The sequence below is a fragment of the Equus caballus genome, chromosome 10 (genome assembly GCF_041296265.1).
Source record: "Equus caballus isolate H_3958 breed thoroughbred chromosome 10, TB-T2T, whole genome shotgun sequence".
Classification (NCBI taxonomy): domain Eukaryota; kingdom Metazoa; phylum Chordata; class Mammalia; order Perissodactyla; family Equidae; genus Equus; species Equus caballus.
This window is the reverse complement of record NC_091693.1, coordinates 41,765,742-41,778,412: the sequence shown is the minus strand read 5'-3', so window position 1 is coordinate 41,778,412 and position 12,671 is coordinate 41,765,742. Positions and strand designations below refer to the sequence as shown.

The 12,671-nt window shown below is 36.1% G+C and overlaps 1 protein-coding gene across 8 annotated transcripts in view; it reads right to left on the bottom strand.

Annotated features, from left to right (window-relative positions):
* Window positions 1-12,671, bottom strand: part of BCKDHB (branched chain keto acid dehydrogenase E1 subunit beta) — a 229,634-nt gene that overhangs the window by 128,261 nt on the left and 88,702 nt on the right. Inside the window, exon 10 of one of the 8 annotated variants that reach the window (XR_011422062.1) lies at window positions 12,358-12,571. The exons of 6 other annotated variants lie outside the window; for them this stretch is intronic. The gene's annotated coding sequence lies outside the window, so the exon portion shown is untranslated. Of the gene's footprint in view, window positions 1-12,357; window positions 12,575-12,671 lie in introns of those variants that run through there. One more of the 8 variants, XM_023650702.2, reaches the window with a different exon arrangement.

Below are 12,671 nucleotides of genomic sequence, written 5' to 3'. Positions count from 1 at the left end.
GATCTAAAAGAATGCCATGACCCAAATATGAAGCATCTAAAATGTAGCAAGATTTTGCGGAATTAATGCACTATAAGAAAAGGTAAACCGTTTGCTCTAGATGCCAAGGACATCTCCTTTTAGGGGCCCAGGGGCAGAGACATCTGACCTGAGTAAAAAAATAAATAAACTCTTACTCCCTGGTCAGCTCAGTGGTGAAACATATTTAAGCAATCATAATAATGTCAAGAGTTTTACTGATTTTTAACTTTCAGAATCAACCTATAGATAAAAGTTTGGAAGATTTAACTACGGTTATAGTACAGAATTTAATGTTATCAGTCTTGGCAATGTAAAAATAAGTAGCCAATAGAACATGGGAATTGGACAGGAAGAAAGAGATGGAGAAAAGGAGTAGAGGGCATTAATGTCACCTTCTTACAAAGGGGAAGGTTGAGAGATACTGAGAAAAGTTAATAGAACAAGATAATAGAGATTTAAATAAATAATTGAAAATCAAAAGGCAATCAGTAGAAGAAATAAAATAACTCAAAATTAGGGAAATGATGAGGCGAAGCTAATAGGTGATGCAAGCACGCTGAATCTTCATGTGTCATAGTGGGGAAGAAATAATATTTAAAATTGATGAATGAAGATATATGTCCATTGATAGACCACACATATGTGTATACACATATGTGCATGTGTGTGTGCTGGACCTCTCCTGAATACCCAAAACTTCTAAACATATTCTCCACATTTTGATAGTTCCCCTAATAATTAATCCCACTTTCTCAAGGTAGAATGTAAAAATCTGTTTTCCAGTCTCCATAATAGCTAAGATAAAGATGTGACCTAGGCTCTGTCAATCAACCCTAATGCAGCAGCAAGCCACATGACAGAACAGACTGGGCAAGGGGAGTCCATTTTTCTGGCACAAGGTGTCAAATGTGTTTTTAAGTCAGAGGCGGCAGCAAGTGACCTAGTCATGTTGGTGTATATGCAATCTGCCCCGGCACATTAATGCTTTATGCCACCAAGAAACACAGTAAAAGGCAAAGCATATCACAGAGCTGAGAGCCCAGAGAAACACAGTGCCATCCACTATGCCTCTTGGCTCAGGCTGGCCCACGTGCCCTGCTTTACAAGTGTTTATTACCTGCTTCTCCCAACTTTTACGCATACTGCCCTTAACTCCACAACTTAGCAAGTTCAGTCCCTTCTGACTCTAGTTACAAACCCTTCCCTGCTCTAGTTACACAGATGTATAGGTTTTAAGTGGTCTGCCCAACCTCCTTTTTCTATAAACCCTGTTATTTTTAGTTGAGTACTTGTGATTTAGAATCCAGGACTTTGAAGAAGTGAATAAATTGTATTATAACCAAAACACTTGTATGATGTATTACTTAGAGATATGGAAATAGCCATCAGAAGAACAAAACAAGAGAAGTGGTTAAAAGTGGCTGTGTTTAAGGAGTGGGCCTGGGCTCAGGGACAGGAAACACTGCTTGGCAGTGGAAGCTCTGCCGTACTACATGTGTTGTTGACGTCTCAATGTATCACTTTATTTTTAAAATCTCTTCTGCTACACACAGAAAAGAAAAGGGAGAAAAGACAAAGAACAAACTGTAGTAACAATGATACCATTCACAATATATACGTGAAATATTTAAAAATAAACTTAAGATGTAGAATATCTATGTAAGAAACTCTATAACTTAATTCAAGATATAAAAGAAAATACAAGCAAATAGTGAGAAAACTAAGTTACTGGAAGAAAAAGCAACAGAAGTGTGTGACAGGGAGTGGACGTGTTTTGGAAGGGTTGACTATCCGTGGCTGATAAGGGTGGCCTCGATTTGGGAGTAAATAAATTAGGTAAATAGTATACTTCGTAATTTCATTTTTTTAAAACCTTTGTAGACCAGTTTCAATAAATTTTTAAGTTAAATTATAACAGACACTGTAAAACCAGAGTGTTGTAACAGAAAAGGCAAGAAAATCTTACCAATTATAGCGTAAGTGCTACAATTTTCTAAGTGTAAGTACCAGTTTAATGGGAAAGTAAGTCAAATGGCCGTCGAAGAGAACAGAAAGTCAACAAACGCAGATTTCTTACATTACACCTAAAATGTTAAAGAACACAAAGTACCTACGACCTTTTTTCACTATGAAATGAGGTAATGGATTCCTTTCTTTTCACTGCTGTTCCTAATAGCAAAAGCAAAGAGTTTAAACAAAATGAAAATCTTGAGTGAAACTCAAATAATTTAAGTGTAGAAGAGGACACATCAAAAAAGGATTTGAAATAGAAAAATACAGTTATATAATTTAATCTTGCTTCTTTCCAGTTCCATGCAAAGGGAAAAAAACAATGCCAAATGAAATAAAATACGATAGCGTGATTTACAAGGTGTATACAGTATTTAGGAATGTTCTATTTTTTAGAAAGTGTTATACAGGTGGGTAACTGTGAAAGAAAATTCCTGAAATGTTATAAGGTATGCTGCAGCTCAAATTTAGAAAAACTCATCAGCAAAACTCAAAAGATAATTCTGAAAGCATAAAATCAGTTAATTGTAAAATAACTATTGTAACATGAGGCACTGTTGTACGATGGAAAAATACAGCTTCGGGAATTTAAGACCTGAGATTGAACAGCAGCTCTGCCACTTCTTAGGGAAGTTTCTAATCTTTCTGAGACTCAGTTTCCTCATCTCTAAAATGGGAATAATAATTCCTAGGAGAACAGAAAGGATTAAATCAGAACGTATGTAGTTCTGACAGAAAGTCTGGCACGAAATAAACACTAAATAAAAGGTACTACCCCCTCCCTGTAAACACATTTCTATTGACAATATCTTTTATACTTTCAAGTTACATTCAAATCACATCACAAATGAGTTATTTCAGCACAGCTGAAAAATATTTGCAAGTTCTGCTCTAACTCTGCATGAGAAGCTGCATGCTGTAATAAAAAAGCAAAGGCTCTGAGTCCAGCGACCTGGGTGGAGCCCAGCTCTGCCCCCATCAGCTGTGTGGCCTGGAGCAAAATACTCTGCCTTCTCTAAACATCGATTTTCTCACCTATAAAATAATGACATTGACGGCTGATTAGAAGAAGCGTGGTGAATACTAAAAGTGATGCTGTAAAACATGTTTTAACTTTTTTATTTACCATTCACCAGGCACTATGTTACACCTTGTTATATAAAATATGTATTACACAAAGTTAGATCAGAATCCAGGTATTATTTTAATCTTCTTCAAAACATATCTAAAACTGAAGTCATACCAAAAATAGACCAGGTGGCAGGAGAGAGATTCTCAGTATATTTTCTCCTACAGGAATTACTGGTTTCTCCTTTAATTTCTTTCACTGAAAAACCAAATTATTATTACATACTACATGTTAATTTTGAAATTCAACAAGATCATTTACTGAGGATCTTCTATATAGTAGACACTCTCCAAGACTCCTACAGATACAACAATAAACTAAATACACACAACTCCCTGCCCTCATGGAACCAAGAGAAATTGGCCAAAGGCCACCAAGCAGGGCAATAAATAGATTAGTCACAACCCAAATGTGGCATCCAAGAACCCAGAACTTGTTCCAGTTCGGACAACCAACCAGTCGTGGTCACCGCAAAGAAAATCCTATAAGAACAAGGACTTGGCAAAGGTGGAACCAAGCCCCACTGTCAGCCTCCCTATATGGAACTGTTCTGATCAGCCGGGACGACCTTGCCCCGCCTGCTGGCCTTCAAGGCAAGGTCAACCCACAGCCGAAATGATTCCAAACTAAAAACAAGACCGACTTTCATTCCTCCGGACGGAAAGCATTTAATTTTACCCCAGATAATATTAAGTCGAAGAAGATTTCTGAGTCATTTTTAAATAGCTTTTTGATATTAGAAGCTGATTATAATCATGAAAGAAATACACATAATTTTTAACACACAATTTTAAATAACTTTACTTACAGTCTACCATCAGAAAAATATAAAATACTCTCAACGATCAAACACAACATGTTAAATCAGTAATAATTTTAAACCCAAATATCCTTGCACCGTCAGAGAGACATATAATTTTCATCTGGCCATATTCTTTGATTACATGTTTTCACCAAAAGCTTAGTTAGAGAGTGAAAAAAGAGCAGAGAGAAGAGATTCCTACTTTGTTTTCAGTCTAAATGATCATCAGTTGTTCTGATATATACATACACTAAAGAAAACATTTGGGTTATATTATAATATATACTCTAGAATAAAAGTGCTGTCATACTATTTATTCAGAACTATAACACAAAATATGCTTAATGTACAATGACAGAGCCAGGCCCCACTATGGAAATCTGGTAATACTAACCATGAAACTTGGCTTAAGAGAGGCCTCTAGTGGTCATCAGCAGCTACTAGCTCCTTTCCCACTCCCAACCCCCATCCTCTGGTAATGTTCTTATTCTCATTCATTCTCATATTCTCTCCTTTCTCCTTCACAAATTAAAAGCCTCATCAAAATAGCTAGTTTTCAATCAATGAATTATTCAATTAAGTCCAAGAAATCAACTAAAAAAAGTATGTAACTGGCAGTACTAAACCATTATGGATTCTCTGAAGGCAAATTCTCCAGCTTCCCCATAAAACCAATTTAGGGCCATTGAGTTAAGGAACAGACCCTAAACATTACCTTGCTAGTGTTAGCAATCTTAATAAATATGAAATCTATAGTAGTCTAAATCAACCCTATGAAAATAAAAGCAAATAAACTTAAAGGCTACAAAATTAGAATTAAAGTCATAAAACATAACCCATGTTTTTATCTTCAGTGGTACCATGGGTATTCTAAAGAAGTTTTGCACTATTCACAAATGCTTCCACTAATTAACACCAAGTGCAAGCACAAAGACTAAGCGATCTTGGGTCTTCATATATAACTGATTACCCACATCCAGATGACCAAGGTTTAACTCATTCCCGGTCCCACCCCTACAATGCCCCTTTCCTTTTATACTGAGGGCCTCTCTGCTCCCAGAACCTCCCACCCCCACCCTGCCCCGTCAGCCTTAGAACCTGCCTTACTTTCATCCAGGGTCCCAGTGACATCTTTAGAAGAGTGGAAACAGCTGGGATGAAAGGGCAGGTGGAAAGGATGTTAAACGTAGGGACACTGAGCCCACGCTCCCAACTATAGTCACTCCCTCACGCCACAGCTGTTCCTTCCAGCTTCTGTCCCACACAGTAGTATCCCTGAGGCCAGGCCCTGCTCCTATGAGAGCCTAGCCCCAAAATGTCTGAGACTACAGTTGCCTCAATATGGAGCCAAAGAGCAATCATCTCCATCTGCAGGCGTGTCATCATCTTCTGCTACATAATTTAGGTTTAAGACAAAGGAGAGGGAACGCAGGAGAGAGGTGAAGAGTGGAGGAGGTAGGAAGACCCTTTTATCATTTCCTAATTTTGTTAAAAACTAAGAAAAACCTACCTCCCAAGTACCTCAAAAAAAAGCAGATTACAGGAGGGGAGAGAGGGTCGGCTTTGAGACAATCTCTTGTACCACAGGGTGTTTGAACAGAAAAAAACCCTGATCAGAAGCAGTGCATAACAGCTGTGATGGATGTCTAAGTCACAGGTCACTCCTGGGACCACCAGAAGGCCAAGGGGAACAGGCCCAGGCTGACCTCTTCCAGCTCTACCTTCCATGACAATGACCCACCAGCAACACAGACAAGGAAATGAGGGGAGAAAGGTTCTGAAAAGCCCAAATTGATATCACAAGGTTTTAAGAGCTAAGCATGTGTTCCTGATTCTCGAGAAAACACTACAGGCCTTCCCTGGCCAATGTACACGTCTCGGTCATAAAGTCTGGTCATCTGGATCCCATGCACAGCTGGGGATAATGTGACAGCAAAATATAAGAAAATAAAATTTAAATTTAGAAAGGCTTAAAAACCATGAAACTTAAGCACAGAAATGTATGAATGAACTAAACAGCCTTACACCTCAATAAATGTAAATGTTTTTATTATTTTTTTATTGGGGTAACATCAGTTTATAACACTATGTAAATTTCAGGTTCATTTCTCAGAAATTATAGATAGCTGAGTTTTACTGTAGTCAATTTCACTTTGCTTTTTAGAATAAATTGATCCTATTCTAAGAAGGGCTCAAATGAATAATTTCTATATACCATTATGAAAAACAGACAACTGTTAAGAAAAGTAAAACAAACACAAGGGCAAACTAAAACTTAAAGACTTTTAAATAAATGTTTCAACTTAGAATAAATTAGTAGATTTATTCACAGAGCAATATTCTAGTTACTTTTTAAGCTTTTGTATAAGCACCAAGAATAAGAAAAAGCACCAAATTCAAAACATTTCAATATTAAGTTTTCATAGCATATTATCAAACTTTCTCTTGCTGATAGTCATAATAATTTTTCAGTAAGTATTTATTAAGCACCACGTCTATGCCAGGCATTGTTTCAGGTACTGAGGGTTCAACAGTGAGCAAAAGACCAAAATCCCTGCCCACACGGAGCTTACCTTCCAATAGGGAAGAAAGATCAACAGTATAAACAATAAAATTACAAAATACGTTAGATCCTCTTAATCCCTCTAGAAAAACAGAAAGAAGAGGTGAAAGGGGGTCTTGGTAAGAGGGCTGGGATTCAATATTAAATAAGCTGGTCAGGGAAGGCCTTAATGAGAGAACGAGACTGAGCGGTGAATGAACATCGTCACTTGGTTCAGAGTCAGCCAAGAGCATTTCCTGAAGGTTGGGTGGGCAGACAGGTGTGGAATGTGGTGAGATCAGGCAAGTCCCTGCAGAGCTTGGTGAGGAATTTGACTTTTCCACTGAATTTAATGGAAAACCATTGAGGCCTTTTGAAACTAAAAGGAATATGACATGACTCAGTTTGAAAGGATCAGCTCTGCCTTGGGCAAGGAGAGGGCAAGGCAGAGACGTAATTAGGGGGCTATGGCCAAAACCCAGGTGAGAAATGCTAGTGGTTTGGACCAGGATCGAGCATAAGAGCAGCAGGGGAAGTGGTGGTCAGATTTTGGACATATTGTGTAGGCGATGCCAGCAGGATCTGCTTTGGAATTGAACATGGGAAGGCAGAGAATGACAGAAAGACAGAAATCAAAAAGATTACAGGGTGTAAAGCCAAACCCCTATTTATTCCAATAATTAGCATAATTTAATTTTCAACTAAAGTGTAATCATGTCAGAATTAAAAGAGTCAATTTTCTCTTCTCTTTAAACATGTGGAAATCACCTACACCTTGTATGTAGTCATTGTTCTTTTTTGCAGTGTTGTATGTAGTTGATTCTAAGTTGAATGACAATATCATTCTTAAAACCCTGAATTTCTTTCAAAGCTTGTTATTCTCCTGACAAAATCAAGTTCTTATTTTCCATAGGCAGCTTCTCTGAATTTCTACTCATTAAACAAAAAAAATCTTCCTATCACACTGAGCAGCATCTCAAGACCTGACTACCTGGCCAGTGCCTTATTAACATTGTAGCTCACTTTTTAACTCATTTTGATTGCGGTTTCTCAGCAGGAAAGTCCATTCAAGCGCACAACACTTAACCATAGTTCTTACTCCCGGGAGGGCTCAGTAAGAGCAGCTCTACGGAGGACCTCCTGTTCTACATCTGAGCGTGACCGCTGAGCTGGCTTAGGAGGAGAAATCGAACAAAGGGTGTGGAAAGAGTTGAATGACAAAAGAAACAAGTCCTGCTCAGAGCACCCCAAGGCTCTCTCTGAGTCTATGAAAAGTCCCACTATAATACCAATCCCAGGAAACCAATCAACGCGAGTACAGTGCTTTGTCTTTTTCTTTTTTTTTAACTTACTGTTGAAGTATAACATGCATGCAAAAAAGCACACAAAATGAAGCGTTCTGCTCAATTTTCAAAAACTGAACCCATGTAACCAGCACTGAGAACAAGAAACTGTTACCAGCAACCCTCCCTCATGCCCTGTTCCAATTACTAACCACCATATGATCATCACTGACCTGACGTCCAACAGTATAGATTAGTTTTGTCTATTTTTGAACTTTACATAAATGGAGTCATACAATATGTACTCACATTTGAATCTAGCTTTTTTGAGTCATACTGCCTTTGTGAGATGAATACACATTGTTCCGTTAAATTTTTAGAACACGGCCAAACAATATTCTATTTAATTATTTTTCCCTTCTCTGGTTGACGTGCATTCAGGGAGTTTACAGTGCGAGGCTATTAGAAACAGTGCTCCCATGAACACTCTTGAATTCAACTTTTGTACATTTCTGTTGGGTATATTCCTAAGAGTGGAATTGCTGGGTCAGAGGATTTCAGGCAGATAATGACAAAAAAAAATTTTTAATGGTTGTACCAATTTATATTACCAACAGTAGTATATGAGAGATGAGTTACTCCACATCCTTGCCAATACTTGGTATTTGGGGTATTTTTCATTTTAGCCAGAACGATGTCTTTACTGGGATCACATTGTGGTTTTAATTTGCATGTCCCAATGACTAAAGAAATTGAATATTTTTTCATACCTTTATTGGGTACTTGGATATCTGTAATGAAGAGCCATTTCAAGACTTTTGCCCATATTTCTATCAGGAAGTCTAATTTTTTTTTTATTGTAAGAGTACCTTATATTTCTTGACATAAATTTCCATGAGTTTCTTCAAATCTGTGAGTTGTCTATTTACTTTCTTACTGGGACCTTTTGATAAATTTTCTTAATTTTAATGAAGTCCCATTTTATCAGCCTTTTTAAAATGTTAGTGTTTCTGGGGTTTTGTTTTGTCTTGTTCTATTTAAGAAACCTTTGCCTGCACAAGATGAGAGATTCTCACCTCTGCTTTCTCCCAAGAGCTTTTTCTTTGACAATTAGAATTGGAATTCCATCTGGAATTGACATTTGTGTGGTAATTATTTTCCATGGTACCCAACCACTCCAGCATCATTTATTGAAAAGACCACCTTTTCCTCTCTGAACTGCAATGTCACATTTGTCCTGAATCAGATGACCAGGAGGTCTGTTTCTGAACTCTATTCATTGGTCTATTTGTTGTTCTTTACCCCAATCCAATATTGTAATTACTGCAGCTTTATAACACATCTTGACATTTGATAATTAAGTCCCCCATTCTTATTCTTATTCTTCAAGATTGCCTTGGCTATTCTACGCCTTATTGATTAACACCGTATGTGCTTCGGTCAGTTTGGATCTTCTTTAATTATTCTGAATAATATTTTGTGATTTTTTGCATAAAGTTCTTACACATGCATCACTCAATTTTTCCCTACATTTTTTACATTTTGATGCTTTTTCAACTACCAATTTCTTAAATTCATTTTGTATTTGTCTGTTGCTGGTACATAAAAATACAATTGATTATTGTACATTGACCTTGTTTCCAGGTGCCCTGGTAAACCCACTTAATTCTAATAATTTGCCTGTAGATTCTATCAGATCTTCCTTATATGCAAATCATGTTAATAATAAATTTTATTCTTACTTTCTAATCCATATGATTTTTTTATCTCTTGCGTTGATGTAGGGACATCCTTGTTGCATTCCTGATCTCAAGGGGAAAGCTGTCAAAATCACTGGGAAATATAATTTTTGCTACAGGCTTTTCCTAGCTACTCATAGCTATAAAATAAGATTAAAAAAGTACTTTTTATCAGACTAAGAGAATTCCCTTCTACTTCTGGGTTGCTAAGAAATTTTAATCATGAATGGATATTGACTTTTAACAAATGCATTTTCTGTATCATCTAGATATTCATAATTGTTTCATTAATGTGAGGAATTGCATCAACTGCCCTGTGAATGTTTATAAATAACAAACACCTCTTACACATTTGGAATAAACCTTCACCTTGGGCTTTTTATATATTGCTGGATTTGACCTTCTAATATTTTGTTTCAGATTTTCACATCTATGTACATAAGAAAAATTTGTCTATAATTTTCCCTTCTTATACTATCCTAAACAGGTTCAATATGAAGATTATGCTGGTCTTATAAGAAGAATTTGGAAGTTTTCCCTCTGGTTTCACTTTCTGTTAAGAGTTTGTATAAGAATTGTGTTTTAAACGATATACAAGTAAAGCCACATGGGCCTAGGGTTTTCTTTGTATGAGGGTTTATAAAAATGGATGCAATTTCTTTAACAGCTATCTGACTATTTAGGTTTTCTAATTCATTTATTAATTTTGACAGATTTGTATTTTACCAGGAATTTTTCCATTTCACTTAAAACTTACTTGTAAAATTGTTAACAATACTCTCTTATCTTTCTACTGTCTGTGGGATCATCTGTGTTTCCCCCTTCTTCATACTTGATATTTGTCATTTGTGCTTGCCCTATATTTTTCATTAGTCTTGTTGAAGGTTTATCAAGTATATTAATCTCTTCAAAGATCTCAATTTTGCTTTATTAAATTTTTCTATTGCATATTTTCTGTTCCACTGATCTCTGCTCTTTAGTACTTCATTCCTTCTATTTTCTCTAGGTTTAATTATTTTTCTGGAGATGGAAACTCAGATCATTAATTTTTTTGGTCTTATTCTTGTTTTCTGAATACATATACTTACAGCTATAAAGCTCCCTCTGAGCATGGTTTTAGCTGAAACTTTTATTCTGAAACTTTTGATATGTAGCATCTTCATAACCATTCAGTTTAGTATATTCTCTATTTTCTATTGCAGTTTCTTTTACAACCCATGGTTATTTAAACATAAATTTTAATTTGAAGGAAGCTGGACCTTTTCTAGCTGTCTTTTTTCTCGATTTCTAACTGAATACCAGTATTGTCAAAGAAGATTCTCTAAATAACTTCAAACTTTTGAAATCCGTTAAGGTTACATTCACGTCCCAGCGTTTAGTCAATTTTGACAAATGTTCCACGTTCAGTTGAAAAGAATAATTTCTTGCATAGTTGGGTACACAATTAAGACAAGTTTTTTATTAGCTCTTTGTTCAGATCTTCTATATACTTACTAATTCTACCTGCTTGTTTGATCAGCTTTCAAGAGGGATGTCTTACAGTCTCCCACTGTGATTGTGGAAATGTCTCTATCTCCTATGAGTTTTGTGCTTTGTTTGCTTTATGTATTTCAAAGCTATGCTATTGAGAACATAGTAGATTTAAGATTGTGACATCTTCATGATAGATTGATCCCTTAACCATTATGAAAGGTTCCTCTTTATTTCTAGTAATGCTTCTTGCCTTAAAGCTGTATATGAAATTAGTATAACTCCACTAGCTTTCTTTTTCCATCTCTTTCTTTCCAACTTTTCTTTGTCCTTATATTAAGGTATGTCTATTTTAATTTGCATGTTTGTTGTTTTCTTAATGAAGTCTGACAATCTTAAGACTTCTACTAGGATTATTTAATCCACTTGTATTTATTTTAATTACATGTATGCCTGGGTTCATATCTGTGATCTTACTGTTTTCTATTGAACATCTTTTTATTGTGAATATTTTCCTTTCCTTCTTCTGGTTTAACCAAATGTTTTTACTAACCTATAGTTCCCTTTTTAACTTGCTGAATATGCACACCCTCACTATTATTTCAGTTGTTCCTTAGAGATTACAATATCCATTCTTGACATTATAATCTAATAAGAATTTTTCAGGTAGCTAATAATCCTAGAACAAAAGAACATTTCAACCTCATGTAAGCCCCCTCCCTACTCTGGCCTTCTTCTAGGATCATTTTCCTTCTGCCTAAGGAACTCCCTGGTGGCATTTCTTTTAGTGAAAGTCTGCTGGTGACAAATTCTCTCAATTTCTATTTGCCAAAACTATTATTTCATCTTAATTTTAAAAGGATGTTTTCACTGAGTATAGACTTCCAGGTTGGGATCTTCAGCAATGTAAGATGGCATTTCATTCTGTATATGGTTGTGGTTTTCTTTGAACATATCCTTACAGGCTGACAAAGCCTCTGGAATACATGGGTTGATGTTCTAAAACTCAGGAGAAAAACCTTTTAGATAGTGTTTCTGACCAATTCATTCTCTCTTCTCCTTTTAGAATTCAAATTGTTTATAGGACAGATCTTTTAACCAGATCCCAAATGTATTTTATGCTCTTATCTGTTTTAGTATTTTTTTTCCCTCTCTGTGCTTCAATTTGAACATTTTCTATTAACTTGCCTTCTAATTCATTAATATTGTCATCTACTGAGTCCAATGTGTTTGTAAACACATCACTGAATTCTTATTGTCAAATATTCTTTTTGGTTGTACAATGTTTATTTGATCCATATACATACACACGCACACACACACACACCCCAATTCTCTAAAGTAATTCTCCACCTTCTTACCTCTTTTGTCCTTTTGCTCTATGTTCCTAGACATAATAGTCATAAAATCTTTGTCTGCTAACTTCAATATATGGATCATCTCTGTTTGCTTTCTACTGTTTGTGTTTTCTCTTGGTTTTTGATCAAATGGTCCTGTCTCTTCATACACTTAGCAATTTTTTACTGAATGCTGGTTCACAGAGCTTCCAGATGTTGGGAAGGCTGACTCCTTGTTCTGCTGGGCAGACAGAGTAGAAGGTAAGTTACATTAATTCAAAAGGAGCTGAGAGGGGTAGAGGCTATGTTGTAGGTTTGGGAAGATTTCAGCTACTTCT